Here is a 19,641-nt window from a genome sequence, read left to right on the forward strand (position 1 = left end):
TTTTTTCCCCTCATCAATCGACACACAATACCTCATAATGACAAAGCATAAACAGGTTTTTCGATTTTTTTGCAAATGTATTAAAAATAATGAACAGAAATACCTTATTCACATAGGTATTCAGACCCGTTGCTATGAGACTCAAAATTCAGCACAGGTGCATCCTGTTTCCATTGATCATCCTTGAGATGTTTCTACAACTTAATTGGAGTCTACCTGTGGTAAAGTCAATTGATGGGACATGATTTTGAAAGGCACACACCTGTCTACATAAGGTCCGACAGTTGCATGTCAGAGGAAAAACCAAGCCATGAGGTTGAAGAAATTGTGCGTATATCTCTGATACAGGATTCTGTCGAGGCACAGATCTGCGGGAAGGGTTCCAAAAAATGTCTGGTGCATTGAACATCTCTAAGAACACAGTGGACCTCCATCATTCTTAAATGGAAGAGGTTTGGAACCACCAAGACTAGAGCTGGCCACCCGGCCAAACTGAGCAATCGGGGGAGAAGAATCTTGGTCATGGAGGTGACCAATAACTCGATGGTCACTACGACAGAACTCCAGAGTTCCTCTGTGGAGATGGCAGAACCTTCCAGAAGGACACCCATCTCCGCAGCCCTCTACCAATCAGGCATTTATGGTAGTGGCCAGACGCAAGTCACTCCTCAGTAAAAGGCACATGACAGCCCGCTTGAAGTTTGCCAAAAGGCACCTAAAGGACTCTCAGACCTTGAAAAACAAGATTCTCTGGTGTGATGAAACCAAGATCGAACTCTTTGGCCTGAATGCCAAGCGTCACGTCTGGAGGAAACCTAGCACCATCCTTATGGTGAAGCATGGTGGTGGCAGCATCATGCTTTGGGGATGTTTTTCGGTGGCAGGGACTGGGAGACTAGTCAGGATCGAGGGAAAAATGAACAGAGCAAAGTACAGAAAGATCCTTGATGAAAACCTGCTCAAGATCGCTCAGGACCTCAGACTGGGGTTAAGGTTCACCTTCCAACAGGACAGCGACCCTAAGCATACAGCCAAGACAACATAGGAGTGGCTTCGGGACAAGTCTTTGAATGTTCTTGAATGGCCCAGCCAGAGCCCGGACTTGTACCCGATCGAACATCTCTGGAGAGATCTCCCCATCCAACCTGACAGCTTGAGAGGATCTGCAGAGAAGAATAGGAGAAACTCCTCAAATACAGGTGTGCCAAGCTTATAGCGTCATACCCAAGAAGACTCAAGGATGTAATCACTGCCAAAGTTGCTTTAAAAAAGTACTGAGTAAAGGGTCTGAATACTTATGTAAATGTGATATTTCTGTTTTTGATTTGCAAAATTTCCAAAAACCTGTTTTCATTATGGGGTATTTGTGTGGAGAAAATCAATTTCATTATACGGCTTTGACGTAACAAAATGTGGAAAAAGTCAAGCGGTCTGAATACTTTTCGAATGCACTGTATATGATAGGTTCAAATTTGGTCCAGTCCGGGTCCGTCTGTGGACGTTAGCATCAAGGCCAGAGTGGACTGACCACATTTCAACTACTTTTTAATGTCCATGGACATCCGGTGTCGGTTGGTGCTCAGTGGGTGATGATGCTGGTTAAAGTAAATGGAAAGAGAGAGTAGGTGTCAGTAAGAGCTGGGAGAGGTGACATTAACTGAGTGTGAGAGAAAAGGCAGAGAGAAAGGGAGGGTTTGTCCAGACTGACTGTTTTAACAATCTTGGTTTGACCCCCAGAGAACAGAAAGACAGAAAACAAAGTATACCGTGTACCAAACATTAGGAACACCTTCCTAATATTGAGTGAAAAACACAAAAACATGTTTCCACCAGCACAAGTATTTATACCCTTCTTTGGGCGGAATCTCCTCCTATTTCAAACTAGAACCCAACAAGGTGTGTGAGAGAGAGAGAGCTCCTCTTTGAGTGGCATGCCTATAATTTAAGACCCACACTGGCATAATTAGACCTAGGCTAGAAAATGGCAAATGGCACTCATAGAAAGCTGTGAAGAAGATGCACATTATGGCTGGTGACATTTCCTCCTGCTATGATTATGTACACTCTTAGCCCATGTTCTGCTTGGGTAATTCTATGTACAGTTGAAGTCGGAAGTTTACATACACTTAGGTTGGCGTCATTAAAACTCGTTTTTCAACCACTCTACACATTTCTTGTTAACAAACTATAGTTTTGGCAAGTCGGTTAGGACATCTACTTTGTGCATGACACAAGTAATTTTCCCAACAATTATTTACAGACAGATTATTTCACTTATAATTCGCTATATCACAATTCCAGTGGGTCAGAAGTTTACATACACTAAGTTGACTGTGCCTTTAAACTGCTTGGAAAATTCCAGAAAATGATGTCATGGCTTTAGAAGCTTCTGATAGGCTAATTGACATAATTTGAGTCAATTGGAGGTGTACCTGTGGATGTAATTCCAGGCCTACCTTCAAACTCAGTGGCTCTTGGCTTGACATCATGGAAAAATCCAAGGAAAATCAGCCAAGACCTCAGAAAAAAAAATGTAGACCTCCACAAGTCTGGTTCATCATTGGGAGCAATTTCCAAATGCCTGAAGGTACCACGTTCATCTGTACAAACAATAGTACGCAAGTATAAATACCATGGGACCAAGCAGCCGTCATACTGCTCAGGAAGGAGACGCGTTCTGTGTCCTGGAGATTAACGTATTTTGGTGCGAAATGTGCAAATCAATCTCAGAACAACAGCACAGTAAAATGACCTTGTGAAGATGCTGGAGGAAACGGGTACAAAAGTATCTATATCCACAGTAAAACGAGTCCTATATCGACATAACCTGAATGGCCGCTCAGCAAGGAAGAAGCCACTGCTCCAGAATTTCCATAAAAAAGCCAGACTACGGTTTGCAACTGCACATGGGGACAAAGATCGTACTTTTTGGAGAAATGTCCTCTGGTCTGATGAAACAAAAATAGACCTGTTTGGCCATAATGACCATTGTTATGTTTGTAGGAAAAAGGGGGACACTTGCAAGCCGAAGAACACCATCCCAACAGTTGTCGGGTTGCTTTGCTGCAGGAGGGACTGGTGCACTTCACAAAATAGATGGCGTCATGAGAAGGAAAATGATGTGGATATATTGAAGCAACATCTCAAGAATCATTGGGGAAGTTAAAGCTTGGTCGCAAATGGGTCTTCCAAATGGACAATGACCCCAAGCATACTTCCAAAGTTGTGGCAAAATGGCTTAAGGACAACAAAGTCAAGGTAATGGAGTGGCCATCACAAAGCCCTGACCTCAATCCTATAGCAAATATGTGGGCAGAACTGAAAAAGCGTGTGCGAGCAAGGAGGCTTACAAACCTGACTCAGTTACACCAGCTCTGTCGGGAGGAATGGCCAAAGTTCACCCAACTTATTGTGGGAAGCTTGTGGAAGGCAACCCAAAACGTTTGCCCCAAGTTCAACAATTTAAAGGCAATGCTACCAAATACTAATTGAGTTTATGTAAACTTCTGACCCACTGGGAATGTGATGAAAGAAATAAAAGCTGAAATAAATCATTCTCTCTACTATTATTCTGACATTTCACATTCTTAAAATAAATTGAAACTAACTGACCTAAAACAGGGGATTTTTACTAGGATTAAATGTCAGGAATTGTGAAAAACTGAGTTTAAATGTGTATGGCTAAGGTGTATGTAACCTTCCGACTTCAACTGTATTAGCATTGTTTTCACAATCCGACGAGGATACAGAGTCTGTAGACAACATGTCATGTTTTAGTGTTTGCTTTGAAATTCAAGGTGACATTGCTCCCCATTTTTAGTGAAGTGATGATGCATAGAGCACATTTTCCCCCAGTGTGATTGTTTTCACTCTCATGCAGAATTAATGTTGCACTTCCACTATGCAGGACTGAGCATCGCTTATTAGACGGGGTCCTTAAAACCTCTACCGAGTACCTAACCCGGATTCGGGAGCACCCCCCACCCCCCCCCCACACTGATTAGCATCGTTAGCATAGCGTCACAATTAAATAGTAGCATCTAAATATCATTAAATCACAAGTCCAAGACACCCAATGAAAGACACAGATCTTGTGAATAAAACCACCATTTCAGATTTTTTAAATGTTTTACAGGGAAGACACAATATGTAAATCTATTAGCTAAACACGTTAGCAAAAGACACCATTTTCTTACTCCAACAGTTTTTTCCTGCGTCAGTAGCTATCACTAATTCGACTAAATGAAAATATATATAGCCACTAACCAACAAACAAATTCATAAGATGACAGTCTGATAACATATTTATGGTATAGCATAGTTTTTTTTTTTTAAATGTGCATTTTTCAGGTATAAATCACAGTTCTACATTGCAGCTGCAATCTGATATAGTGCTGATGCAGCCAGAACAATTACAGAGACCAACTTCATATAACTAATTACTTGTCTTAAAACATTTCAGAAAAAATACACAGCGTACAGATATTGAAAGCCCAACATCTGGTGAATCCAAACAATATTTCAGATTTATTAAATGTTTTATAGCGAAAACAAAATGTAGCGCTAAATTAGCATAGCCACGCCAGCCAGAACCAGCTGGGCGCGCCCGACCAGTTCACATGCACGACAGATATATGAAATAACATCGTAAATTGGGTCTTACTATTGCTGATCTTTCATCAGAATGTTGATAAAGGTGTCCTTAGTCCTGATGAGTCGTTCAATCCATTCACAATGGCAACTTTCCCTCTTCATTTAGCGTAGGTACTGGTCGACTAGCACGGTTCTGTCCAAAGTTAAAAAACTCACAGAACGGAACACGGCAAAACTCCCGAAAAAATTCAAATAATCTGATTAAACTATATTGAAAAAACATACATTAAGATGATATGGTCACATGTATCAAACAAACTTCGAGACGGAGATAGTTTTCATCCGTAACCGCAGCATAACAAAAGACAATTGCACCTCTAAAAAGCGCGTTTCAGAAAACCGGAAGTTGTCGGTCACGCGAAAGAAATAGGTCTTATTTCACGTCAGTACAAGATAAACAAAAAATTTCTCCTCTGACGTCTTCCTGACACCCAGAGGAAGACGAATGAAGTGTGTTTCGGGTCATAGGTGGCGTGACCATATATAGGCAGAGCGTTGAAGCGAGCATACACATCTTGCAATCTTCTTCTTGCTCAGGGAAAGTGCTGTCAAATGACTTGTTTCACTCAGAGACAAAATTGAAACGGTTTTAGAAACCATAGCTTGTTTTCTATCCAATGGTATATGGTTATATGCATATAGTAACAGCAATAATTGAATAAGAGGCAGTTTAATCTGTAGAGGCAATTATGCTAATGCGAAAACAGCACCCCCTGTATTCTCAAGAAGTTAACCAACAATGCTTTCTTATGCATGAAACCATGCGAGAAAAACGACGGATTGGACTCTATCCCCTTTTCCATTGCCTGTTCCATTCCCTAGTACAGTGGTTTCTAACACTTTTTGTCCTAATCTCATTTAATGTGATTTTCAGACTAGTGGCTCTCAGATCCCTTCTTAGCACAGGCATGCACGCACACACACAGAAATGCTGGGATTTGCTTTTCATCCTCTATGTTCATCCTCTATGTTCAGATTATTCACTGTTTGTGGCTCATTCTTTTTAGTTGGTTTTGATTCTACTGTTTGTCTCCTCTTGATCTCCTTATGTACATTTTTTATTTTTGTATTTTTTTTTTCTGGATGTACAGTAGTATATTTATAGAAAGCAATTAAAGTACACGCAACTCCTAAATACTGCGTTGAAAATCTGTTTGAAATCATTAATACAAATGTGTTACTATGATCTGTGGAATAATGTAATTTTGAACAGAATTAACCGTTATTTGTCATCTAAGCTAGGAATACCATCACAATCTCACAGATGACAACATCTAGTGGTTTAGATATCCATCAATCTAGAAACCCCCCCAAACTCAGCCATGTCCATGCCAGCCGCATCCTTGGAGCTAATCTTGGTTCGGAGCAGAAGATTGCTCTCCCTGGTACCGCAGGTCCAGCTCCACAGAAGCCTCTGAGTGTGTTCAAACAGATTGCTGGTCCACCTCCCAAGACGCCTCTGGGTGCGGTCAAACACTTTGCCGAACAGAGAGTTGACCCACGGTGGCTGGACAGTGACTATGTTCCTGACCACGCTCCTCTCCATGCGTCTACAGTCGATGTGGGACGGCAGACTGAGTGGTGGATGGACGGACAGGCGATTCTAACTCAGACAGACGTGTGGGAAACACCCAGCATCTCAGTGCTAGAGGCGTCACTACAGACATCCTGGTTCAAATGCAGGCTGTCTCACAACCGGCCGTGATTGGTAGTCCCTTAGGGCGGCACACAGTTGGCCCAGCGTCGTCCGGGTTTGGCTGGTAAAGGCCGTCATTGTCAGAGTTCCAAGATGGCGTAGCAGTCAGGCGTCTTTGTCTTCGTCTTGTCGTGTCCCGTGTGTGTATCTTTTTTTCTTCGCATTCTCTTCGCACATATTTCGTATATATTAAAAAATATATTTTTTAACCTCAACTCCAACATACTCTCCTGCAACCAGCCTCAACCAATGTGGTATGGATATTTTATTTTATTTTAGAACCGGAACCCCCAACAAAAACTAGCCAGCTAACTAGCAAATTACAGTTGATTTAGTTGCAGTCAAAACACCTTTTATAAAAGTCTGTCAGTGGTATGAATACTTGGTAGAACTGTAATACAGAAACCAGCTATTCTCTGAATGTAAAATAAGTATCATAACAAAAAAGTCTGAAATCACAAATGCTCCTGCGCCACAGCTAGCGGTCATCAGCTAACCTTTAGCCCGTACAACTCCTGCCAGTCTGCACAGCGCGATTCAACCCAGAGCATACCAGACTCTTTTTCTCCGGATTCCTACCTACCTGGATCATCGCAGCTAACTAGCTGCTATCCGAGTGGCTACTCCTGGCTAACATCTCTGTCCCAAAGCAAGCACCAATTAGCCTGGAGCTAGCCTATGCTAGGCCCATCTCCCGGCTAGCTGAAGAGGTCCATCAGCCACTCCTTGGGCTACAATACCTATTTTGCCAATTGGCCTTAACCCCTTTTACTGCCGATACGGAGCCCCGCCGATCCATCACGACTGGTCTACCGACGTAATCTGCCCGAGGGGGTTTTCAACAGGCTCCTCCGTTGCGACGTCCCCTAAATGCCCATCTGCTAGCCTGCTAGCCGCGGCCCGCTAGCTGTCTAGAGCATATCAGACTGTTAGCTGAAGAGGTCCATCAGCCAATTTTCTTGGGCTACAATGCCAATTGGCCTGGACCCTTTTACTACACGGAGCCCTGCCGATCCATCACGACTGGTCTGCCGACGTAACCGCCCGAGGGAGCTACAACTGACTCTTCCATCGCGACGTTCCCCTAATGCCCTTCTGCTATCCCTGGCCCGCTAGCTGTCTGAATCGCCGTGTCTCCAGCACACCTAGCTACTCACTAGACTCCATGATCACTCGGCTACGCATGCCTCTCCCTAATGTCAATATGCCTTGACTATTGCTGTTTGGGTTAGTGATTATTGTCTTATTTCACTGTAGAGCCCTGCTCAATATGCCTTAGCTAACCCTTTTGTTCCACCTCCCACACATGCGGTGACCTCACATGGTTTAAATGGTGTCTCTAGAGACAATATCTCTCATCGTCACTCAATGCCTAGGTTTACCTCCACTGTATTCACATCCTACCATATCATTTTCTGTACATTATGCCTTGAGTCTATTCTTCCGTGCCCAGAAACCTGCTCCTTTTACGCTTTGTTCCAAACGCACTAGACGACCAGTTCTTATAGCCTTTAGCCGTACCCCTATCCTACTGTTCCTCTGGTGATGTAGATGTTAATCCAGGCCCTGCAATGCCTGGCTCCACTCCCATTCCCCAGGCGCTCTCATTTGTTGACCCCTGAAACCCCTGAAATTTCCATCCCTAACTATAACATTTCCCGACAAGATAGAACTGCCAAAGGGGGCGGCGTTGCAATCTACTGCAGAGATGTTCTGTAATACTATCCAGGTCTGTGCCCAAACAGTTTAAGCTTCTACTTTTAAAAGTCCACCTTTCCAAAAACAAGTCTCTCACCATTGCCGCTTGCTATAGACCACCTTCTGCCCCCAGCTGTGCCCTCGACACCATATGTGAATTGATTGCCCCACATCTATTGTCAGAGCTCGTACTGTTAGGTGACCTAAACTGGGACATGCTTAACACCCCGGCCGTTCTACAATCTAAACTAGATGCCCTCAATCTCACACAAATTATCAATGAACATACCAGGTACAACCCCAGATCTGTTAACACGGGCACCCTCATAGATATCATCCTAACCAAGCTGCCCTCCAAATACACCTCTGCTGTCTTCAACCAGGATCTCAGTGATTGCTGCCTCATTGACTGCGTCCGTAATGGGTCTGCGGTCAAACGACCACCCCTCATCACTGTCAAACGATCCCTAAAACACTTCAGCAAGCAGGCCTTTCTAATCGACCTTGCCCGGGTATCCTGGAAGGATATTGACCTCGATCCGTCAGTAGAGGATGCCTGGTTATTCTTTTAAAAGTGCTTTCCTCACCATCTTAATTAAGCCTGCCCCATTCAAAAAATGTATAACCAGGAACAGATATAGCCCTTGGTTTACTCCAGACCTGACTGCCCTTGACCAACACAAAAACATCCTGTGGCGTACTGCATTAGCATCGAATAGCCCCCGCGATATGCAATTTTTCAGGGATGTTAGGAACCAATATACACAGGCAGTTAGGAAAGCAAAGGCTAGCTTTTTAAAACATCTCTAGCAAAAACTCCCCAAAATTCTTGGACACCGTAAAGTCCATGGAAAATAACAGCACCTCTTCCCAGCTGCCCACTGCACTGAGGCTAGGAAACACTGTCACCACCGATAAATCCACGATTATTGAGAATTTCAATAAGCATTTTTCTATGGCTGGCCGTGCTTTCCACCTGGCTACCCCTACCCCGGTCAACAGCCCTGCTACTTGCCCAAGCCTCCCCCATTTCTCCTTCACCCAAATCCAGATAGCCAATGTTCTGAATGAGCTGCAAAATCTGGACCCCTTCAAATCAGCTGGGCTAGACAATCTTGACCCTCCCTTTCTAAAATTATCCGCCGCAATTGTTGCAACCCCTATTACTAGCCTGTTCAACTTCTCTTTCGTATCCCTAAAGATTGGAAAGCTGCCGCGGTCATCCTCCTCTTCAAAGGGGGAGACACTCTAGACCCAAACTGTTACAGACCTACAGTTGAAGTGGGAAGTTTACATACACCTTAGCCGCATATTTTTAATCTCAATTTTTCACAATTCCTGATATTTAATGTTTTAGGTCAGTTAGGATCACCACTTTATTTTAAGAATGGTCCCATGGTGGTCCCATGGTGTCCCATGGTGGTCCCAATGGTCCCATCGTGGTCCCATGGTGTTTATACTTGCGTAATCTAAATCCTCCCGTTTATGATAGTTTTTTCCTGCATCACTAACGACTCCTTTTACCTATTCCCTGCCTGTACTTTAGCCTATCGGATTTCCTGTTATCAACCTATTGCCTGATCTCCCTGACGATGTTACAAGCCTTTTCCCTAGCCTGTACTGTTGCCTTTTTGGACCCCCTGTGTATGACTTTCTGCCTGCGCCTGGATCCAGCTACCTGCCTCCTCCTGTGGTCCTTTACAAATACACACCTGCTGCGCCCTGCTCTTGAAACCAGCTCTCTGTCTCCCATCGTGTTCATTACACGTACTGCGGGGCTCTGCCCCCGAATAATTAACCTAATATGTTTTACTTGACAATTGTTTCTGGTGTTCTCCCTAAGATCTGGAACGTTACACATATCCACCCCCTATATAAAGAAGGAAATCCTTCTGACTTAGATAACTACCATCCCATTTCTAAATGATCTTGCCGTTCCAAACGTTTTAGAATCCGTGGCCAAGTCTCAGCTAAGAACTTTTTAAACTTTTCATTCTATTCTTAATGTGCACCAGTCTGGTTTTAGACCTGGGCATAGCACCGTTTCAACTGCTACGCTTGTTCTAGATGATGTGTTAAATTGCTTAGATTATAAAAACCATTGTGCTGCCTTATTTATAGACCTTCCCAGTGCCTTCGACACTGTTGACCATTACATTCTCATTCAAAGGCTGAATGAAATAGGCCTGGATCAGGCTTTTTACAGGTGGTTTGAGAATGATCTGGCAACCCATGGACGTCTATGAGATACCCATAGACTTCGAGTCATTGCGCTAACGCTGGTTAGCATTGGCTCTCGAAACTACCTATAACTTCCTTCATACTGGACATAGAGACATAAAAATGGTATCCACAAGATCATCTGACTCTGGGAAAATCCCAAAGTACTCATTTAAACCACAGGTGACAGTTTTATTACTCACCACTTCATCCTGTATCAAAAGGCTGGCTGGTCCTCATTAAGTTTCCCGTAGATCACTTCGTTATTCCCTTTTTGTTTACTCAAGCTTCCGACTTACCTAACTCTGCTGTTAAAATATAAAAACATGAGATACCAAACCCGTTCACAAGGTTGGTTAACTCTTGACGTTCCTTGAGTCTCCACCGAACTAGATAAATCCACTTTTAGTTGTAAAGCACCTGAAACCAACTCAAAAATACATTGCAATTGTATGTTCTGGTGCTGCTCCTGCGATTAAAATGATTGATTGGGGACCTTCTTATTGACGAATGTAATAGTTTTTCTTCAATTTGTGGTGTAGTGGATTTTACTTGTTTTATAATTTTTTTTGTTGTTGTTGAGAATATGCTCCTATGAAATTGTATATGCAGGGGCTCCCTTGTGAAAGAGACCCTGGTCTCAAAGGTGACTCCCTGCTTAAAGAAAAGTTTTTAAAAAAATGCAGAGGTTGTGCTGGCTGGCAGCTGGCTAGGTGTAGATCTCTGTGCAGACAGAGCAGCGGAGATGGTCTTCCATACCTTAAGGGAACTCTGAGACGGGAGCCGTATGGTTAGTGAAGAAAGTCCCATTGCAAATGTACGGTCCCTTACCTGACGTCTTATTGCGTCGCAGAAAATCGCGGACGGCGTCGGGCCGTGGGCGGCGGAGAGCTCTTTCAGGAAGTCACTCAAAAAAACGTTTCGGAATTTCGGTTTCCGTTTTATAAAAATGACAAATTTTTGACTTTTTTCTGCATTCTCGAAAATTCCCACGAGGGAAAATAAATCATATTGCAGGCGCACGAGCACTAGGCAAACGAGCGCGGCCTTTTCTCCTAAACTGAAAATATTTCGAAGACGAAACTCGGCGAGCGTAGGTTTGGAGTAATGGGCAGTTGGCCCCGAACAAGATGGCGTCGAGACCTCGGCGCTTTTTGAGTTATGGCTATTTTTCTGAGATTAAAGGGTTAAAACGCAAGTGGGGTGCTAATTTGACCGCTTCATGTCAAAGTACATAAGCATACGGTGTCAGGAAAAAAAGAACCAGCCATTTATCTATTGTAATTTAAGAGAAATCGTACATTGACCGTTTGGTGATGTTCACAAAGAGGAATTTTTTTTTCAAAAAAATCACAGATCCAGTTGCACTGTGTTCAGACGTACATTTTTAAAGTGGGTCTCGAAGCTCTGCGAGAATCCTGTGATTTTATATGATTTTATGAAATAACACACACTCCTTTAACCCTCTTTAAATAAGTCCGCTCTTAACATAAAGACTTAAAACTCAATATTATATAAGAGCCTACCCCAAGGAGGGTATGTGTTCACGTTCAGCTTCCTATGTCAACTGGAAGTACCTTAAATGGTGCCATAGGGTCAGGTTTGAAGGGTAATAAAGGTCAGATCTTTTCAAAACTTCACTTGTGTGATTAGACAACCCTCATGAACTGTAATCAGTCATTTTTCCAAACAGATGTCAAAGAAAAGCTCTCTCACTCAAAAACACACACACAAAAAGGAAGGATGGAGTGAAAAAGTACGGTGCTTAAAGACACACAAAGCCCAAAATGGCATTACTATTATCTCTAGGCCGTGCCGAGTTCAACGAGATGCCCCGCTTGACCGTAGCTCGCTCGGTCTGAGCGCAGCGACCGTTACAAGAGAACGGACACGAATGACCTTTTGACCTCAATGTCAATTTCATTTGCTTTTGGGACACAGAGAGAGAACCGTTAAGGTTAGAAACACAATTTCACCTCAGGAGTGTTCTTAAGGTCCTCCCGATCTGTGCAAGCCTAACCCTGACCTTGTGGCATTAACCCTTCACAGTTAAAAGAAGGTGTTTACATCAATGAAATGTCTCCCCATTGGAATACATTGACTGCACCTCTAAATTCAACCTAAAGCCTATGTGGGTTAAGATTGTCTTATGGACCTGTCTTTGATGTCAGTCCATCAGGCCACAATGAGGTCTACTTGTGTCGATTCTAAGCTTCCTGGAGCAACCGGAAGTGGTTAAATCACCCTAAAAGTGTTTGCCATACCCAACATGCAGTATGAGAGAAATAGTGCATTCAACCCTATGTAAATCAGTCAATTTTTAACATACAGACTTAAAACTCAGGATTCTGTAACAACATACTCCAGTGATGATATGTGGGTTTTTTCAGCTTCCTGTGCCAACCGGAAGTGCCATAATTGGTGTCAAATGGGCTGTTTCAAAGGGTTAAAAATGTCAAATCTTTCCAAAACTTCATATATGTGAATAGACAACCTTCCTGAACTGTAAATCAGTCATTCATCCCATCAGATCTCAAAAAAAAAAAAATTCACACCCACACAGAAATGATGGAGGGACACTCTGAGGGGCTAAGAGGCAGACAGTGCCTGCAGTAGTTACTTTTGTTCCAACTTTTAAAGAACCGTCAGACCTAGAGTTCTAAAAATTTACAAACCTGTTCTAGACCTCAGGTCGATTGTGCACAGTGAATTATTTGACTCTAGAAGGTTCTCGGATCGATAAAAAGCCTCGTGTATTTGCCATGTTTTCAATTCATTTGACCTCAACGAAACGGACGACCTTTAGAAAAGTCCCAGAGTCTCAAGACTAGGTGCGTTGAAACCGGCTCGGCCCATAGAGACAGACCCCAACGAGCCTGTTTGATTGCTCATTCAAGGACCCCGTAGCAAGGCAATGAAAACAGTGGATTTTCAGCACCAATTAGCGTTTTGCTCGGACACCGAATGACCTATCGAGCCGAAACTTGGGATTCGAGGTCGCCTCACATAGGGCTAAACATAATGTGAAAATTGGACCCGCAGCTAGAACATAACTATGTATTATTTGTTTTATTATGGTTTAAAGAGAAAGCGCTGTGAATTTTGGGCCTGCTCTGAAATATGTTATAGTTGGCATCGAAAGGAGTTGGAAAAAGTGAGTTTGGAGTCAGATGGTATCAGTTTGGTGTCTGAAAATATCTATTTGACTGATGGACACTGACTTGCTCGTTGACTTTTGTACAATTGCAATATGTTTCAACGGGGCGGTACCATGAGGAAAAAGCGACATGATGAAATTTCACAAAACGAGCGATGGAGCGGAACCACTATCACTGCCCGGCCATCCTGAGGTCATCAGAACGTTGACTTTTGCATTTCTAAAGTATTTAAGAGAATGCACGTTACATTTGCAATATGATGTGATGTTGAATCATATTGCAAATGTAACGTGCATTCTTTAAGTACCTTGGACATACAAAAGTCAACGTCCTGATGACCTCAGGATGGCCGGGCAGTGACAGTGGTTCCTCTCCATCGCTCGTTAGGGGAAATTTCATCATGTCGATTTTGGTGATGGTACCCCCGCGTTGAAACATATTGAAATTGTACAAAAGTCGCCTAGCAAGTCAACTAGCATGTCGTTGTCATCCCATAGCAACACATTGACTGCACCTCTAAATTCAACCTGAAGCCTAAGTGGGTTATGAATGTCTTATGAACCTGTCTTTGATGTCAGTCCATCAGGCCACTATGAGGTCTACCTGTGTTGATTCTAAGCTTCCTGGAGCAACCGGAAGTGGTTAAATCAGCCTAAAAGATATCCTGATATACAAGACTTGCAATTTTGAAAAATCACTGCATTCAACCCTATGTAGATCAGTCAATTCTTAACGTATAGACTTAAAACTCAGGATTCTTTAACAGCATACCCCAGTCAAGACATGTGTTTAACTATAGCTTCCTGTGCCAACCGGAAGTGCCTTAAAATGGAGTCATGGTTCTGTTTCGAAGGGTTAAAAAGGTCAGAACTTTTCAAAAATTCATTTGTGTGATTAGACAACCCTCATGAACTGTAAATTAGTCATTTCTCTAAGCAGATGTCAAAGGAAAGCTCTCTCACACACAAAAACACAAACAAAGCAGTGATGGAGTGAAAAAGTACGGTGCTTAACAACACACAAAGCCCAAAATGGCATTACTATTATCTCCATGCCGTGCCGAGTTCAACGAGACGCCCCGCTTGACCGTAGCTCGCTCGGTCTGAGCGCAGCGACCGTTACAAGAGAACGGACACAAATGACCCTTTGACCTCAATGTCAATTTTATTTGCTTTTGGGACACAGAGAGAGAACCGTTAAGGTTAGAAGCACAATTTCACCTCAGGAACAACCCTAAGGTCCTCCCAATCTGTGCAAGCCTAACCTTTACCTTGTGGCATTAACCCTTCACAGTTAAAAGAAGGCGTTTACATCAAACAGTTTACAATGACATTTCGCCCCATAGGAATACATTGAGTGCACCTCTAAATTCAACCTGAAGCCTATGTGGGTTATGAATGTCTTATGAACCTGTCTTTGAAAACAATCCATCAGGCCACTATGAGGTCTACCTGTGTCAATTCTAAGCATCCTGGAGCAACCGGAAGTGGTTAAATCAGCCTAAAAGATGTCCTGATATACATGAATTGCAATTTTGAAAAATCACTGCATTCAACCCTATGTAGATCCGTCAATTCTTAACGTATAGATTTAAAACTCAGGATTCTGTAACAGCATACCCAAGTCAAGATATGTGTTTAACTATAGCTTCCTGTGCCAACCGGAAGTGCCTTAAAATGGAGTCATGGTTCTGTTTCGAAGGGTTAAAAAGGTCAGAACTTTTCAAAACTTCATTTGTGTAATTAGACAACCCTCATGAACAGTAAATCAGTCATTTCTCTAAGCAGATGTCAAAGGAAAGCTCTCTCTCACACACAAACACACACACAAGCAATGATGGAGTGAAAAAGTACGGTGCTTAACGACACACAAAGCCTGCAATGGCATTACTATTATCTCCAGGCCGTGCCGAGTTCAACGAGACGCCCCGGTTGACCGTAGCTCGCTCGGTCTGAGCGCAGCGACCGTTACAAGAGAACGGACACAAATGACCTTTTGACCTCAATGTCAATTTCATTTGCTTTTGGGAGACAGAGAGAGAACCGTTAATGTTAGATGCACAATTTCACCTCAGGAACAATCCTAAGGTCCTCCCGATCTGTGCAAGCCTAACCTTGACCTTGTGGCATTAACCCTTCACAGTTAAAAGAAGGTGTTTACATGAAATAGTTTACAATGAAATGTCTCCCCATTGGAATACATTGACTGCACCTCTAAATTCAACCTAAAGCCTATGTGGGTTATGATTGTCTTATGAACCTGTCTTTGATGTCAGTCCATCAGACCACCATGAGGTCTACCTGTGTCGATTCTAAGCTTCCTGGAGCAACCGGAAGTGGTTAAAACACCCTAAAAGTGTTTGCAATAGCCAACCTGCAGTTTGAGAGAAATAGTGCATTCAGCCCTATGTAAATCAGTCAATTTTTAACATACAGACTTAAAATTCAGGATTCTCTAACAGCATACTCCAGTGAGTATATGTGTTTATTTTCACCTTCCTGTGCCAACCGGAAGTGCCATAATTGGTGTCAAATGGGCTGTTTTGAAGGGTTAAAAAGGTCAAATCTTTCCAAAACTTCATATATGTGAATAGACAACCCTCCTGAACTGTAAATCAGTCATTTATCCCATCAGATTTCAAAAAAAAAAAAATACACAATCAACAGAAATGATGGAGGGACACACTGAGGGGCTAAGAGGCAGACAGTGCATGTAGTAGTTACTTTTGTTTGAACTTTAAAAGAACCGTCAGACCTAGAGTTCTGAAAATTTACAAACCTGTTCTAGACCTCAGGTCGATTGTGCACGGTGATTTATGTGGCTCTAGAAGGTTCTCGGACCGATAAACAGCCTCGTGTATTTGCTATGTTTTCAATTCATTTCAGCTCAACGAAATGGACGACATTTAGAAAAGTCTCAGAGTCTCAAGACTAGGTGCGTTGAAACCGGCTCGGCCCATAAAGACAGACCCCAACGAGCCTGTTTGATTGCTCATACAAGGACCCCGTAGCAAGGCAATGAAAACAGTGGATTTTCAGCACCAATTAGGGTTTTGCTCGGGCACCGATTGACCTATCGAGCCGAAACTTGGGATTCGAGGTTGCCTCACATAGGGCTAAACATAATGTGAAAATTGGACCCGCAGCTAGAACATAACTACGTATTATTTGGTTTATTATGGTTTAAATGGAAGGCGCTGTGAATTTTGGGCCTGCTCTGAAATATGTTATAGTTGGCTTCTAAAGGAGTTGGAAAAAGTGAGTTTGGTGTCAGATGGTATCAGTTTGGTGTCTAAAAACATCCAATTGACTGATGGACACCGACTTGCTAGTTGACTTTTGTACAATTGCAATATGTTTCAACGCGGGGGTACCATCAGCAAAATCGACATGATGAAATTTCCACGCAACGAGCGATGGAGAGGAACCACTAACACTGGCCGGCCATCCTGAGGTCATCAGGATGTTCAATTTTGTATTTCTAAAGTATTTAAAGAATGCGCGTTACATTTGCAATATGAATCAACACATCATATTGCAAATGTAACACTGTGTGTTATGTTTGCAATATGATTCACCACATCATATTGCAAATGTAACACTCTGTTATGTTTGCAATATGATTCAATACATCATATTGCAAATATAACACTGTGTTATGTTTGCAATATGATGTGATGTTTTTCACTATTGAATCATATGCAAATGTAACGTGCATTCTTTAAATAAACCCTATGTGGGTTATGAATGTCTTATGAACCTGTCTTTGATGTCAGTCCATCAGGCCACTATGAGGTCTACCTGTGTTGATTCTAAGCTTCCTGGAGCAACCGGAAGTGATAAATTCACCCTAAAAGTGTTTTGCCATAGCCAACCAGCAGTTTGTGATATATAGTGCATTCAACCCTATGTAAATCAGTCAGTTCTTAACGTATAGACTTAAAACTCAGGATTCTATAAAAGCATACCCCGATCAGGATGGGTGTTTACTTAAAGCTTCCTGTGCCAACCGGAAGTGCCTTAAAATGGGGTCATAGGTGCTGTTTCAAAGGGTTAAAAAAGTCAGATCTTTCCAAAACTTTAAGTGTGTGATTAGGCAACCCTCATGAAGTGTAAATCAGTCATTTCTCTAACCAGATGTCAAAGAAAAGCTCGCTCACACACACACACACACACAGAGCCTTAAATGCTTTTAGGGGCATCCAGACTTCCATACCCGCTCTGGGAGCACTATACTACAGGCAAAAAACAATGGGTGCTGGCCTGAGTGATTTATGGAGGTTTTCAAAAAAAGTCAGAAAATATTCTGTTTTTTCTTAAAAATATTTTATGTTTTTTCTTCTCGAGTCAATGGCCTGAGTGATTTATGGAGTTTTTCCAAAAAACTCAAAAAATATTCTAAGTCCAAACTTTTCGTGCACCTGGTATTTTTTTTGGGTTACCAGGTGCCATGGTTGAAATTGCTTTTAGGGGGCATCAAGAATTCCATACCCGCTCTGGGAGCACTATTTACGGGCAAAAATCAATGTGTGCTGGCCTGAGTGATTTATGGAGGTTTTCAAAAAAAGTCAGAAAATAGTCTGTTTTTTCTTCTGGAAATTTTTGTTTTGTTTTTTCTTCTCGTGTCAATGGGGGTCCGGCCTGAGTGATTTAAGGAGGTTTCCAAAAAAAGTCAAAAAATATTCTGTTTCATTTTTTGGGTTACCAGGTGCCATGGTTGAAATTGCTTTTAGGGGGCATCCAGAATTCCATACCCGCTCTGGGAGCACTATTCTACGGGCAAAAATCAATGTGTGCTGGCCTGAGTGATTTATGGAGGTTTTCAAAAAAAGTCAGAAAATATTCTGTTTTTTCTTCTGGAATTTTTTTTTTTTTTTTTTCTTCTCGAGTCAATGGGGGTCCGGCCTGAGTGATTTAAGGAGGTTTCCAAAAAAAGTCAAAAAATATTCTATGTTTCATGTTTTGGGTACCAGGTGTCATTTTTCAAAACCGTTTTAAATGCTTCATTTTGGCCTTTTAAAAACAAAATGTTATTTTTGACTATGAAATCCAAAAAAGCACTTTTTTAAAGGGTTTGATAAGTTTTTTCTAATTTATTCACATTTTTGACTTTTGACTTTTGACTTCCTATGAAATCATATTCCAAACGCACAAAACATATTCCTTAAGTACAATTAAACATTTCAAAAAAAATTATGATATTATAATGTGACTAAAGTATCTTCATACAGTTCTTATACGTGTGTAATTGACCTAAAAATCGAAAGAATTTCAAAAAACGGTCCAGAAAGCACTTTTTTAAAGGAGGTTATACGTTTTTTCCAAATTTTTGACATTTTTGACTTTTGACTTTTGACTTCCTATGAAATCATATTCCAAATGCACAAAACATATTGCTTAAGTTCAAATAAACATTTACAAAAAATTATGATAATAAAATGTGACTAATGTATTTTCATACAGTTCTTACACATGTGTAATTGCCATAAAATTTGAAAGAATTTCGAAAAACGGTCCAGAAAGCACTTTTTTAAAGGGGGTGACACGTTTTTTCCAAATTTTTGACATTTTTGACTTTTGACTTTTGACTTCCTATGAAATCATATTCCAAATGCACAAAACATATTGCTTAAGTTCAAATAAACATTTACAAAAAATTATGATAATAAAATGTGACTAATGTATTTTCATACAGTTCTTACACATGTGTAATTGCCATAAAACTCGATAGAATTTCAAAAAACGGTCTAGAAAGCACTTTTTTAAAGGGGGTGATATGTTTTTTCCAAATTTTTGACATTTTTGACTTTTGACTTTTGACTTCCTATGAAATCACATTCCAAACGTACAAAACTTCTTGAGAATACAGGGGGTGCTATTTCGCATTAGCATAATTGCCTCTACAGACTAAACTGCCTCTTATTCAATTATTGCTGTTACTATATGCATATAACCATATAGCATTGGATAGAAAACAAGCTATGGTTTCTAAAACCGTTCCAATTGAGTCTCTGAGTCAAACACAGGTCATTTCACAGCACTTTCCCTGAGCCTGAAAAAGATTGCAAGATGTGTATGCTCGCTTCAAAGCTCTGCCTATATATGGTCACGCCACCTATGACCCGAATGACACTTCCTACTTCTTCCTATGGGTGTTTGGAAGACGTCAGAGGAGAAATTTTTTGTTTATCTTGTACTGACGTGAAATAAGACTTAT

At 41.7% G+C, this 19,641-nt stretch overlaps 1 protein-coding gene across 1 annotated transcript in view; it reads left to right on the forward strand.

Moving 5' to 3' along the window:
* Positions 1-19,641, forward strand: part of LOC129827993 (GPI ethanolamine phosphate transferase 2-like) — a 132,650-nt gene that overhangs the window by 30,751 nt on the left and 82,258 nt on the right. The gene's annotated exons all lie outside the window — the stretch shown is intronic.

This window comes from Salvelinus fontinalis, chromosome 29 (genome assembly GCF_029448725.1).
Source record: "Salvelinus fontinalis isolate EN_2023a chromosome 29, ASM2944872v1, whole genome shotgun sequence".
Lineage (NCBI taxonomy): Eukaryota > Metazoa > Chordata > Actinopteri > Salmoniformes > Salmonidae > Salvelinus > Salvelinus fontinalis.